The following is a 13388-nucleotide window of genomic DNA, read 5'->3' as shown; positions in this document are numbered from 1 at the left end:
AAACAAATTGTAAGACATTGATTTGATTATATTTCATGTGGATATAGGCATTTCTATGATGATTTGATGAAACTACCGCTGCGTAACACTGCTGCTGCTGTTGATGATGATGATCAATTAAACCATTTTGTAAGTACTTTGATTAGAGCTACAATACAGTGGAAATATATGAATAAAAAAAGAAACAAATTGAAATAATATTAAAAACATAACTTGACCACGTGTGTGAATTACTTCCCCATGAACGGGACCTTATTCCAAGGTTTTGCACTTATCTTTTTCAAAGCGGTTGCAGTACTTGACAACAGCAGTAATGGTAAAATACGCATTTCATTTTGCTTTTTAAACATTAGGAAGCTCATCATGATGGATTCCATATACTCACCCGCAGCGGAGTGTGCGATGATATGAAACTTCCTGGCAAATTAAAACTGTGTGCTGGACCGAGACTCGAACTCGGGACCTTTGCCTTTCAAGGGCAAGTGCTCTACCTTCCAGTTTCAAAATCTAGTCCATCTCAAAGCTCGTGACGCTGGATCCGTTCGTGACCAGATGGAACGACATACAAATGTGTCTAAATAATGACATTCAATTTGTAAATGTCAGGCCTAGAACCTAGTAATTTTGAAGATTTTGGAGAATTACTTAAATGTATCCGTTAGGTTACAGAATATATACACTACTGGCCATTAAAATTGCTGCACCAAGAAGAAATGCAGATGATAAACGGGTATTATATATTATACTAGAAGTGAAATGTGATTACATTTTCACGCAATTTGGGTGCATAGATCCTGAGAAATCAGTACCCAGAACAACTACCTCTGGCCCTAATAACGGCCTTGATACGCCTGGGCATTGAGTCAAACAGAGCCTGGATGGCGTGTACAGGTACAGCTGCCCATGCAGTTTCAACACGATACCACAGTTCATCAAGAGTATTGTGACGAGCCAGTTGCTCGGCCACCATTGACCAGACGTTTTCAATTGGTTAGAGTCTAAGGTGTCAGGCAAATCCAACACCTTCCATGAAAACCCTGACATGATAAGCAAATCCAGTAGTATGTCACATAGCTCCGAATAAATCGTGACATTAAATTAACCAAAGTAATACGAGTAACGAGTGAGCAAATGGAATACCACAGACTAACACAAGAATTCCTAAATGCATGTCATACCTTCCCACCGTGAGACAGACGCAGTTCCGAGGGGAGAAACGAGAACAGAAGCCGAGAGCAGAACCGTGTTAAGCTGGAAGGCCCTACGATAAGGGACGGACGGACACCCACGTCGCCAGCTAACTGCTAGGACCACACCACGCGCAAGTTTTAGCGTGAGACTTTTTCGCGTCTCTGTTACGTTGCAAACTTTAAAAACATTGCCCCACCACGAAAAGTATAACGTTTCTCATCGGATAGACAGAATTTTTGTAGGTGGAGCTTAAGGTTAACATTGAGACCCTCATTGGTCAGATGAAAACACAGCCAGATAGTTTTTTTTTAAACCAACCTCGGTAAATTGTAGTAAGGAGAAGTTAGGACAGAGTTGCTTTGGAGACGGCGAGGTGTCCGCCACCCCCTGACGAACACCGACAAGGTAGTGAACGCACGCGATGCCACATAACAGCGCATAAAGCTTCACTCAAAACTGCAGAAATCTTATCTGTTACACCCCCTTTTTGCCTAATACTAGTGTCGATCGTCAATTAAAGCTCATGGTGTTCACATTTCCCACTTGAAGTAAAAATCTGAAACGCGATGATTTTTCTGTTATATAGTTATTGAGAAGCCACATCAGCCACTGTAATTTACGACAAGTTAGATAAGTAATTAAAGATAATTGAGGGTCACTGTAGACCATTTTGATAGTTTTCTCTCTTGTGAAACTTAATTTAAACCTAGATTATAGATGCGATATGGCATAGGTCATCCTTCGATCCATTGTAGAACTTGGAAACCTACTCAGGGAATATTCGTTCACATTTTTGTTGAACGCAGTTAGTTTTTGCCATCCTGTATTAAAACATTTCCTTTTATCAATAGTGCAATTTATAAACAATGTTTTGTGAGTAGAATAAAATTTCCAATGGTAAACTTATCTGCTTTTTCGACGTTATTTTACCAGCTAACTAAAAATAGGAAAGCCTTGAACCCCTTCCACTAAATTTACTTAGTATTAAGATTCTTTTACAGCGAGTGCAGTGGAGCTGACGCTGAAATCATTAAGTATTTGGTTATATAATCGCTAGTCTCACTGAACTCTACATGTCATGTGTGGTCTGGCGTCTCCTTACCAGCAACAGGTCCCAGGTTCAAACTAGTCAGTTCCCTAAAAAACACGCTCAGAGCGTCGTTGCGCGAAAGTGGTAGGGAGACACGATATAGAACAGACAGACACCACGCAGAATGTTAGATGTGGAGGATGTGCTGGCCAGGGCAGTAATCGAACATTTTCTGTATCCAGAAAGGCCCGTACAAGACCTGCAACATGCGGTCGTGCAATATACTGCTGAAATGTAGGGTTTTCGCAGGCATGGAATGAAGGGTAGAGCCACGGGTCGTAACACATCTGAAATGTAACGTCCACTGTTCATAGTGCCGTCAGTGCGAACAAGATGTGATCGAGACGTGTAACCAGTGGCACCCCATACCATCACGCCGGGTGATACGCCAGTATGGCGATGACTAATGCACGCTTCTAATGTGCGTTCATCGCGATGTCGCCAAACACGGATGCGACCATCATGATGCTGTAGACAGAACCTGGATTCATCCGAAAAAGTGACGTTTTGCCATTCGTCGTTGAGTACACCATCGTAGGCGCTCTTGTCTGTGATGCAGCGTGAAGGGTAACCGCAGCCATGGTCTCCGAGCTGACAGTCCGTGCTGCTGCAAACGTCGTCGAACTGTTCGTGCAGATGGTTGTTGTCTTGCAAACGTCCCCATCTGTTGACTCAGGGATCGAGACGTGGCTGCACGATCCGTTACAGCCATTCGGATAAGATGCCTGTCATCTCGGCTGTTAGTGATCGTTCCGTATTACACTCCTGAACCCACCGATTCCATATCCTGCTAACAGTCATTGGATCTCGACCAACGCGAGCAGCAATGTCGCGATACGATAAACCGCAATCGCGATAGGCTACAATCCAAAGTCGGAAACGTGATGGTACGCATTTCTCCTCCTTACACGAGGCATCACAACAACGTTTCATCAGGTAACGCCGATCAACTGCTGTTTGTGTATGAGAAATCGGTTGGAAACTTTGCTGATGTCAGCACGTTGTAGGTGTCGCCACCGGCGCCAACCTTGTGTGAATGCTCTGAAAAGTTAATCATTTGCATATCACAGCCTCTTCTTCCTGTTGGTTAAATTTCGCGTCTGTAGCACATCATCTTCGTGGTGTAGCAGTTCTAATGACCCGTATTGTAGTTCTAAGTCTCTAAGTTTAGGGGACTGATGACGTCAGATGTTAAGTCTCATAGTGCTTAGAGCTATTTGAACCATTTTTGAACACAATCAACGTCCGACATCTTGTAAAATCGATCGTCAAAATTCCTCTCAAACTCGTGACACACGTTATTTGTTTGACAAACACGTCAAAGTCGTGCGTTGCCAAATTATTTGAGAGACCAGTAACGTTTTACAAATTGTTCGACTATTACACAGTATCAACGTAACATCTACCTCTCCTGGGGGAGGGGGCTACTTTTCGTTTTTGAACCGACTCTCCAGAGTCCAGACTGAGTTGTAGAGCAAGATGAAGGAACAATTTTTTGTAGTAAACGGAAAGTGAAACGTAGGCGTGGCCTGCCGCGGCCTCTAGCGCTTGTCGGCGCTCCTTTGTTTGTCTGCGCTTCCTGGCTCCCTCCCTCTCCCTGTCTCTCTCTGGTGCCACAAACGCACGTGCGCCGGCGGCCGTTACGTCACGGCCACACGTGGCGTGCAAGTCTGCCGCAGCCAAGGACGCGGGCCAAGGGCAGCGCGGCTCAAGGGCGCGCCCTGCGTGGGCAGCCGCTGCGCCGCCCCCACCCGCCTGTGTCGTGGAAGCCCTCCGGCGGGGAACGCCGCGTTGATCGTTTCCTTCACAGATGAGTGCTTATCCGTCAGGTACCGGTTTAATGAAGACAGGATCCTGCTGTGGCCGTGACGTTATCTGACACTTTCATTCTGTAAACCACAATCCTTTTCGTTTGTGGTCGTATATTTAAGCCGAGGCGAAAGCAAGACTCCGTAGAAACTTTTGTCCGAACTCTCGTAGCTAAACGAAGAATGAGAAATGAACAGAAATAGGATATCAGACTGACCGGTTTGAGGTGTAATTTTGTAAATAAATTGGCGAGGTGCGACCAGGACGCGCTCTCTGAGCGCTCTGTACGAACCTAATTATGTTTACAGACAGTTCACCCATTCCGGGAATACAGTATCTCGACCTTTTTTGCCTGTTATTGGCATCGATACTGCTAAGAAATCGCTCCCAAGTATTCCAAGATTTTCGAGAATGTTTTATTTCAGTAGTAAAAATCTGACATCGAGTCATGCAGGAAGCTGGCGACCAATCAGGCGAGAATGATTTTATTGCTCATATGACGCGGATTTGTCTGCAAATGTTTGTTTCACAAACCACTTGAAACGCCGTATCTACGTGCAGTAATCGTTCCTGGACATCTGATGATAAATTACGAAATGAGTCATATGAGCAACAGCGACATTCCTAGCCTGATGTTTGACTTTTACCGTTGTGCCTCATTCGGCCTGAATGCAGAACAATTGATTGATTTAATTTCAAGTTTGACGTCGTGACGTAAATGACAGAAGGAATACTTTCTTCGTGTGATATAATTATAAATTAACAATTTTCGCAGTTTTTCTTTTACCTTTACTGTGAAACCTTGGTTCTTGTCACATTTCATGATTCTAGGTCTGCGAGAAGTAGCCCATAGCTTTTGATGAGTTGGGTTGCGGGAGTCAAAATACGTCACATAAGTGGATGTACCAGGTGTACCGGTATGAAACGAGCGTTTTTTTGTGAAAATGAAACACTAATTTTCAATTGAAAAGTAAAAACATTTTATTCAAAGTACTGACCATTGCTTTCTATGCATTTTGACCACCTTTCTGGCAATTTGTGGACGCCACGCCAATAGGAATGTTCGTCTTTTGAATCAAACCAATCAGACACCCAATTTTCGACTTCTTCGTAGGAATCGAAGTGTTCCTCGGCCAATGCGTGTCCCATTGATGAAAACATGGTAGTCGAAGAGGGTCCAAGTCTGGTGAGTACGGCGGTTGGGGTAGCAGCTCCTAGCCAAGTGTTTTGATTGTATCCTGAACCAGTTTTGCTTTGTGTGCAGGTGCATTGTCGTGTAAAAAATTACTTTGCCATGTCTTCTGCCCCATTCTAGTCTTTTTTCGATCAATGTATAGTTCAAATTGATCATTTGATGTCTGTAGCAATTAGTATTCACAGTTTTACTGTGTTTTAGAAGCTCATGATACACCACACCTTTCTGATCCCACCAAACACAGAGCATTGTCTTCTTGCCGGATCGATCTGGTTTTGCACTCGATGTTGATGGTTTCCCTGATTAACCCATAATTTTTCCCGTTTACGATTCTTAAAATAAATTCATTTTTCATCGCCAGTAGCAATTCGATGCAAAATTGATTTTCTTTCATGTCTTTGAAGCAAAATTTGACAAATGTTTTTTCGGTTTTCCATCTGTCTTTCATTCAATTCATGTGGCACCCATTTTCCACACTTTTCGATCTTTCCCATAGCGTTCAAACGGTCAGAAATTGTTTGTTGTGCAACATTTAACATTGCTGCCATTTGCTTCTGACTCAAAGTATCATCTTCATCCAATATCGCTTGCAATTAGGCGTCTGCGAACTTTTTTGGTGGTCTTCCACGTTCTTCATTTCTTACATCAAAATCATTATTTCTCAACCGTTGAAACCATCTTTTGCATGTTGCTTCTGATAGAGCATGATCACCATATGCCTCGACAAGCATTCGATGCGACTCTGCCGCACTTTTTTTCAAATGAAACCAAAAAATTAATGCTTTCCGCAAATCATCACTTTCTTGTACAAAATTCGACATTGTTAACACGATATGATGTTGTTTGTTCCATGACTTGATCTATACTAAATGTCTTTGACAGATGTCATACCAACCAAACAAAAAAAAATTAAGACTCGTTCACAACAAGTGTTCCCTATCGACACATTTGTATCTTAACGCTCATTTCATACCGGTACCCCTGGTATCTTTTGACTGCACTAACGTACAAGCGAACGTTTATTACAAGGCCAAGGGACCATAAATCTTACTATGTGACAAACTTCAACTTTATACGTCTACCAGTCCCTGAGAAAAAGGCTCTTAAAAGACGTACAGACACAGTCGGACAACGAAATCGATGCTATAGTGGCTCCGTTTCCACCGATTGAGGTGTGGAACCATAAAAATGGCTCTGAAAGCGGTCAGGGAATTCAGAAAGCGTTAAGAAAGTTAAATCACAGCATAAACTGAAAACTTCTCTGCTCGTTCTTGATCTACATACTCTCAAAGTATATAATATCGATCCTAGTTTAAATATATATTATTTCATGCTTTCTCAATAAATCTTGAAAGTAAAATAATTAAGAAGAACCACGGTGAAACGTTTTGTCTAAAAGTAAGATTAGAGAAACATTTAACGCGCCTTTAATCGACGCGCGAGACTGTCTACGGCAAGTGGTCTGCCGACTGAGAATTTAAAGTTCAGTGTTTGACGTGGAATTCTAGACACTACTGGAGGGTGTTCGTCTGGTAGGATTGCGCTCGGTGGTCTGACGTCGCTTTCGTATGAGCATCTCATCTGCTGTGTGTGCACCGCTGAGAGGCACGTCATGTGTTTCTGTAACCTGTTCTGTTTCTTAATCTTAGACAAAATAGCACAAGAAACGTGACTGTTTTCTTTTTTCTTAGAATTTAACTGTAGGCAGTTTAGAACACATATTTAATTAGTTTCAATCCTGTCTGTGTCATTTATGCAACAGATTTCTTGAAGCTACTGACGAAAACTGAGAATGATTGATATAGATTTGGCGGCTGTGCAGTCTACTTTTTTTTCCTTCGAGAAGACACCATAGTATTTCTTAGAAAAAATATTTCTCCCCGGCCGGGAATCGAACCCGGGTCTCCCGCGTGACAGGCGGGGATACTAACCACTATACTACCGAGGACTGCGAGAGCGGGACCATCGTTGGAGTTAGGAGCACGTGATTCACTGGGCATGAGGGCAGCGCCTGTTGTGCTGAGTAAGATGCGCTCTCCCACGGTGGCGGCGCCTCGCCTGTAGTGTTGAGTTCCTACGCGAGATGTCAGTTAGGATGGCGGGTGAAGCGACGCACTCATATTAGCTTCGTGGAAGGAGAAGGAATGGAGGAAGCGAAGTACACGGTCTTACAAAACCGTATTGTCAAAACCGAGGACGTAGTTTTCTTCGACATTTGTTTCTGAGTTGTCTTGGTTGCGTCAGACTGTTTTGTAAGCAGGTGTTATGTTGGCCACCTTGGGTTTGTTGACGACTATTGGTAAGAGTTTCATAGTCTGCTCTTCTGAATCCCACAGCGGATCGTAGCTTGTACGCCATCCTGCAATGTCCAACAAATAATACAAGCGTCGTAACAATACCCTCCTCAGGTGCAAACAAAATTCATAAGAACATTTACAACGCCAATGAACTTTCTTTTTGCATAACTTGTGTAGAAGCCTATATTTTTGTCTACCTTGATCAGGAGACCTCACTGCCCGTGAGGCCATTTTCTAGGATGGCCTTCGACTGTGCATCTGAGGTATGACTTCTGAAGTTCCTTTATTGAGGTTTTAATAATTGTACCACAGCGGCCTATAACGGCCTTGCCTAAAATCAAAAATGGCTCTGAGCACTATGGGACTCAACTGCTGAGGTCATTAGTCCCCTAGAACTTAGAACTAGTTAAACCTAACTAACCTAAGGACATCACAAACATCCATGCCCGAGGCAGGATTCGAACCTGCGAGCGTAGCGGTCTTGCGGTTCCAGACTGCAGCGCCTTTAACCGCACGGCCACTTCGGCCGGCGCCTAAAATCAAAATACCTGTTTGCACACCTTATACCGTTTGGCATAAATACATATTCTCTATGCGCGTCCCTGTGGTACAATTATTAGAACCTCAATAAAGGAACCTCAGCAGTCATACCTCAGAAATGACGTTCATTTGAGATGGCGTCGGACGCGTCGGATGTGGAAACCCCGCAAGAAATTGTCTGTATATCGTCGGATGAGGATGTACCGGAAGTTTCGTGCTGCACGCCTCGGCGTTGGATACGCCGACGGACGAATCGAACTAGGCTCATATTTGGTCGTATGTGTAGGTGGCGTATTGAATTTACACGAACAGATGGTGTACGCTTTGAATATGGTAAAATGGCTGCTCTTGAAAAGCATGACGAAAAACCGAAGAACTTTTCTGCTCTTCAACATTATTCTATGTATGTGGGTGGATGGGTGGGCGGGGGAGGTGTGTCTCAGTCTTTTACTGTCTTCTCCTCCCTCCCTCCCTCCCTCCCCCCTCCTGCCGCTAAATGTAACTTGCCGACACGCCCACATTTAAAGTGCCGTACGTGCCTAGAATTATCATAGTAGGCTAACAACGGTATTGCCCGGCCGCAAACCTATCCACGTGCGCCAGTCTTCAGACAGGCACTGGAAATAATTTGCCTCACAGATAGCTTATAACTTTCTAGAATTCACTGTCATTTTCTACCCTTTTAGTTGTCATCGTACTTTATTATTGGAAAGTCAAACGGGAAATCCGGAAATTCGTTTAAGTGAGGATATAAAAGCTTATAGTTAAATGTACTTTGAGGGGTGGGGGAGAGGGGAGGGTTATGACCCCCATGACCACACCCGTTCTCCCCCCCCCCCCCCCCTTGAATCCTCTTATGTTTCTAACCTCAAGATTTGAACGACTTACTCTCTCGTCATACTTAGGAGTTCTGTTCGACTATTACCTCCTGACGATGACGACAGAGCAAGTCGTTAAAAGCTTGACGTTACAGATATGACGCGGCAAGGGAACCCAGAAACATTGTGTCAACTGTCAAAGTTATTAAATAACTGCGTTTACTAGTTACTAAGCATAGGTACCTTTTAATAGGTACCCACTACATATAAACACATAAAAGTGCGCCCTGCTAAGTGCAAGAGCGTAGCTTCCGTTTCCGCTCAAATACGCGGTTTTAGCTTGTCTGAACTGACTGCCAACATTTTCACAGAGTGTGAACATGTCCAGTCACCCTGAACAGCTACCGTCCTCATGAGCAAATAAGTAAACGTTTTTTTTTAATTGCTGTTCTGCCGACGTAACATTTTCCGCAGATAAGTAGCATTTCTGCCTTCTCTTCGTTGGCGTACATTGTGCACTTGCAAACATTAAACTGAAGACTGTTGACTGAATGACCAGTGTGTGCGTTCTCCTTGTGTGTTTCCGCTTGTTTACTGTCAACTCCAGCCAGCAGACGCGTTGCGTCACTCTGGGAACCGACACCGTATGCTAGTACAGGGGAGTCAACCAGTTTCGTGTCACGTTTCCAAAAACGTGGTGTTTACGTGAGTGGTACACTGCGGTACGTTTCTGAACAGCCGACAGGAAGTGAATTAACGAGTAACGATGTACGCTGCTCTTTATAAAGAAGTTCCGCTGTTCATGTCTTCGTAACGGACAGAGTTAGAAGAAGGGCAGTCATGCCGGTTAATGCGTCTCCCCGGTAGCTGAACAACGTTTACGTGATACATTTTTTTATTTTGCTTCTGGACAGAAAGTTATTTCGGATGGTCGGCTCCCAGGGGATACACTGTATAAAGCTTTAACTGCTTATCCTAGGTCAGGAAATCGTCAACCGAACAACTGTGAAGAACAGGCTCCACACGGCACTGTACTTGCACCAACTTTTGTCAACCTATGTACTGGTAATTTCTTGATACCGACAGCGGGAAATCCGCTTACGTATATTGTATTTATTTATTAATTTGTCTAAGCTAATCTGACGAGGGCCATCATGTTTTCTCCTACATCGGACGAGGGTTTCACACATACAGTACCTTTTTTACATGGTAGTAACCTGAGAAATAACAATTTTAATATGACACATGATATTAAAATGATTTGAGTGTCCTACCTGTAGGGATCCATCGAAATTCCATAGAGGAAACTGAAAGGGTATTCACAGATGATCTCTCGGTCTTGTGGCAGTGCTGTCGTTAGGGCCACTCTAATACAGCTCAGGTGAAACATAATGCTCATGCTTGCTGTCTCAATAACAGACTGCTCAACCATTTGCTTATCTATTATAATGGAAATCCTGTAAAACACCACCCTATCCCACAGTATGTGGGTGTCACGCTTTATACATCCTTCATCTGCCGATCACACTGCACTATGTCTACGCCAAATTTTGCACCAGCAACAATATCCTCAAAGATATGTGTAGATGTGTGCAGTTCCCGTATTTTCCATTGGGCTTAGTGTGTAGTACAGTCGGAAAATTGTGTTCCTGTAATGGTAAATAGCGACCGTACCAGCGAGCTCGAAACCCAACTAAGTACAACTTTTTTTTTTTTTTGGTCATCAGTCTACTGGTTGGTTTGATGCGGCCCGCCACGAATTCCTTTCCTGTGCTAACCTCTTCATCTCAGAGTAGCACTTGCAACCTACGTCCTCAATTATTTGCTTGACGTATTCCAATCTCTGTCTTCCTCTACAGTTTTTGCCCTCTACAGCTCCCTCTAGTACCATGGAAGTCATTCCCTCATGTCTTAGCAGATGTCCTATCATCCTGTCCCTTCTCCTTATCAGTGTTTTCCACATATTCCTTTCCTCTCCAATTCTGCGTAGAACCTCCTCATTCCTTACCTTATCAGTCCACCTAATTTTCAACATTCGTCTATAGCACCACATCTCAAACGCTTCGATCCTCTTCTGTTCCGGTTTTCCCACAGTCCATGTTTCACTACCATACAATGCTGTACTCCAGACGTACATCCTCAGAAATTTCTTCCTCAAATTAAGGCCGGTATTTGATATTAGTAGACTTCTCTTGGCCAGAAATGCCTTTTTTGCCATAGCGAGTCTGCTTTTGATGTCCTCCTTGCTCCGTCCGTCATTGGTTATTTTACTGCCTAGGTAGCAGAATTCCTTAACTTCACTGACTTCGTGACCATCAATCCTGATGTTAAGTTTCTCGCTGTTCTCATTTCTACTACTTCTCATTACCTTCGTCTTTCTCCGATTTACTCTCAAACCATACTGTGTACTCATTAGACTGTTCATTCCGTTCAGCAGATCATTTAATTCCTCTTTACTTTCACTCAGGATAGCAATGTCATCAGCGAATCGTATCATTGATATCCTTTCACCTTGTATTTTTATTCCACTCCTGAACCTTTCTTTTATTTCCATCATTGCTTCCTCGATGTACAGATTGAAGAGTAGGGGCGAAAGGCTACAGCCTTGTCTTACACCCTTCTTAATACGAGCACTTCGTTCTTGATCGTCCACTCTTATTATTCCCTCTTTGTTGTTGTATATATTGTACATGACCCGTCTCTACCTATAGCTTACCCCTACTTTTTTCAGAATCTCGAACAGCTTGCAGCATTTTATATCGTCGAACGCTTTTTCCAGGTCGACAAATCCTATGAAAGTGTCTTGATTTTTCTTTAGCCTTGCTTCCAGTATTAACCGTAACGTCAGAATTGCCTCTCTCGTCCCTTTACTTTTCCTAAAGCCAAACTGATCGTCACCTAGCGCATTCTCAATTTTCTTTTCCATTCTTCTGTATATTATTCTTGTAAGCAGCTTCGATGCATGAGCTGTTAAGCTGATTGTGCGATAATTCTCGCACTTGTCAGCTCTTGCCGTCTTCGGAATTGTGTGGATGATGCTTTCCCGAAAGTCAGATGGTATATCGCCAGACGCATATATTCTACACACCAACGTGAATAGTCGTTTTGTTGCAACTTCCCCCAATGATTTTCGAAATTCTGATGGAATGTTATCTATCCCTTCTGCCTTATTTGACCGTAAGTCCTCCAAAGCTCTTTTAAATTCCGATTCTAATACTCGATCCCCTATCTCTTCTAAATCGACTCCTGTTTCTTCTTCCATCACATCAGACAAATCTTCACCCTCATAGAGCCTTTCAATGTATTCTTTCCACCTATCTGCTATCTCCTCTGCATTTAACAGTGGAATTCCCGTTGCACTCTTAATGTTACCACCGTTGCTTTTACTGTCACCAAAGGTTGTTTTGACTTTCCTGTATGCTGAGTCTGTCCTTCCGACAATCATATCTTTTTCGATGTCTTCACATTTTTCCTGCAGCCATTTCGTCTTAGCTTCCCTGCACTTCCTATTTATTTCATTCCTCAGCGACTTGTATTTCTGTATTTCTGATTTTCCCGGAACATGTTTGTACTTCCTCCTTTCATCAATCAACTGAAGTATTTCTTCTGTTACCCATGGTTTCTTCGCAGCTACCTTCTTTGTACCTATGTTTTCCTTCCCAACTTCTGTGATGGCCCTTTTTAGAGTTGTCCATTTCTCTTCAACTGTACTGCCTACTGCGCTATTCCTTATTGCTGTATCTATAGCGTTAGAGAACTTCAAACGTATCTCGTCATTCCTTAGTACTTCCGTATCCCACTTCTTTGCGTTTTGATTCTTCCTGACTAATGTCTTGAACTTCAGCCTACTCTTCATCACTGCTATATTGTGATTTGAGTCTATATCTGCTCCTGGGTACGCCTTACAGTCCAGTATCTAATTTCGGAATCTCTGTCTGACCATGATGTAATCTAATTGAAATCTTCCCGTATCTCCCGGCCTTTTCCAAGTATACCTCCTCCTCTTGTGATTCTTGAACAGGGTATTCGCTATTACTAGCTGAAACTTGTTACAGAACTCAATTAGTCTATCTCCTCTTTCATTCCTTGTCCCAAGCCCATATTCTCCTGTAACCTTTTCTTCTACTTCTTCCCCTACAACTGCATTCCAGTCACCCATGACTATTAGATTTTCGTCCCCCTTTACATACTGCATTACCCTTTCAATATCCTCATACACTTTCTCTATCTGTTCATCTTCAGCTTGCGACGTCGGCATGTATACCTGAGCTATCGTTGTCGGTGTTGGTCTGCTGTCGATTCTGATTAGAACAACCCGGTCACTGAACTGTTCACAGTAACACACCCACTTCCCTATTCATAACGAATCCTACACCTGATATACCATTTTCCGCTGCTGTTGATATTACCTGATACTTATTTGACCAGAAATCCTTGTCTTCCTTCCA

At 43.1% G+C, this 13388-nt stretch overlaps 1 non-coding gene across 1 annotated transcript; it reads right to left on the bottom strand.

Moving 5' to 3' along the window:
• Positions 1–7161: 7161 nt before the first annotated feature.
• Trnad-guc lies at positions 7162–7233 on the bottom strand. The gene has a single exon. It is a non-coding gene; the product is annotated as a tRNA-Asp (tRNA).
• Positions 7234–13388: the final 6155 nt, after the last annotated feature.

This window comes from Schistocerca americana, chromosome 9, assembly GCF_021461395.2.
Source record: "Schistocerca americana isolate TAMUIC-IGC-003095 chromosome 9, iqSchAmer2.1, whole genome shotgun sequence".
NCBI lineage: Eukaryota > Metazoa > Arthropoda > Insecta > Orthoptera > Acrididae > Schistocerca > Schistocerca americana.
This window is presented reverse-complemented; position numbering and strand designations above follow the sequence as displayed.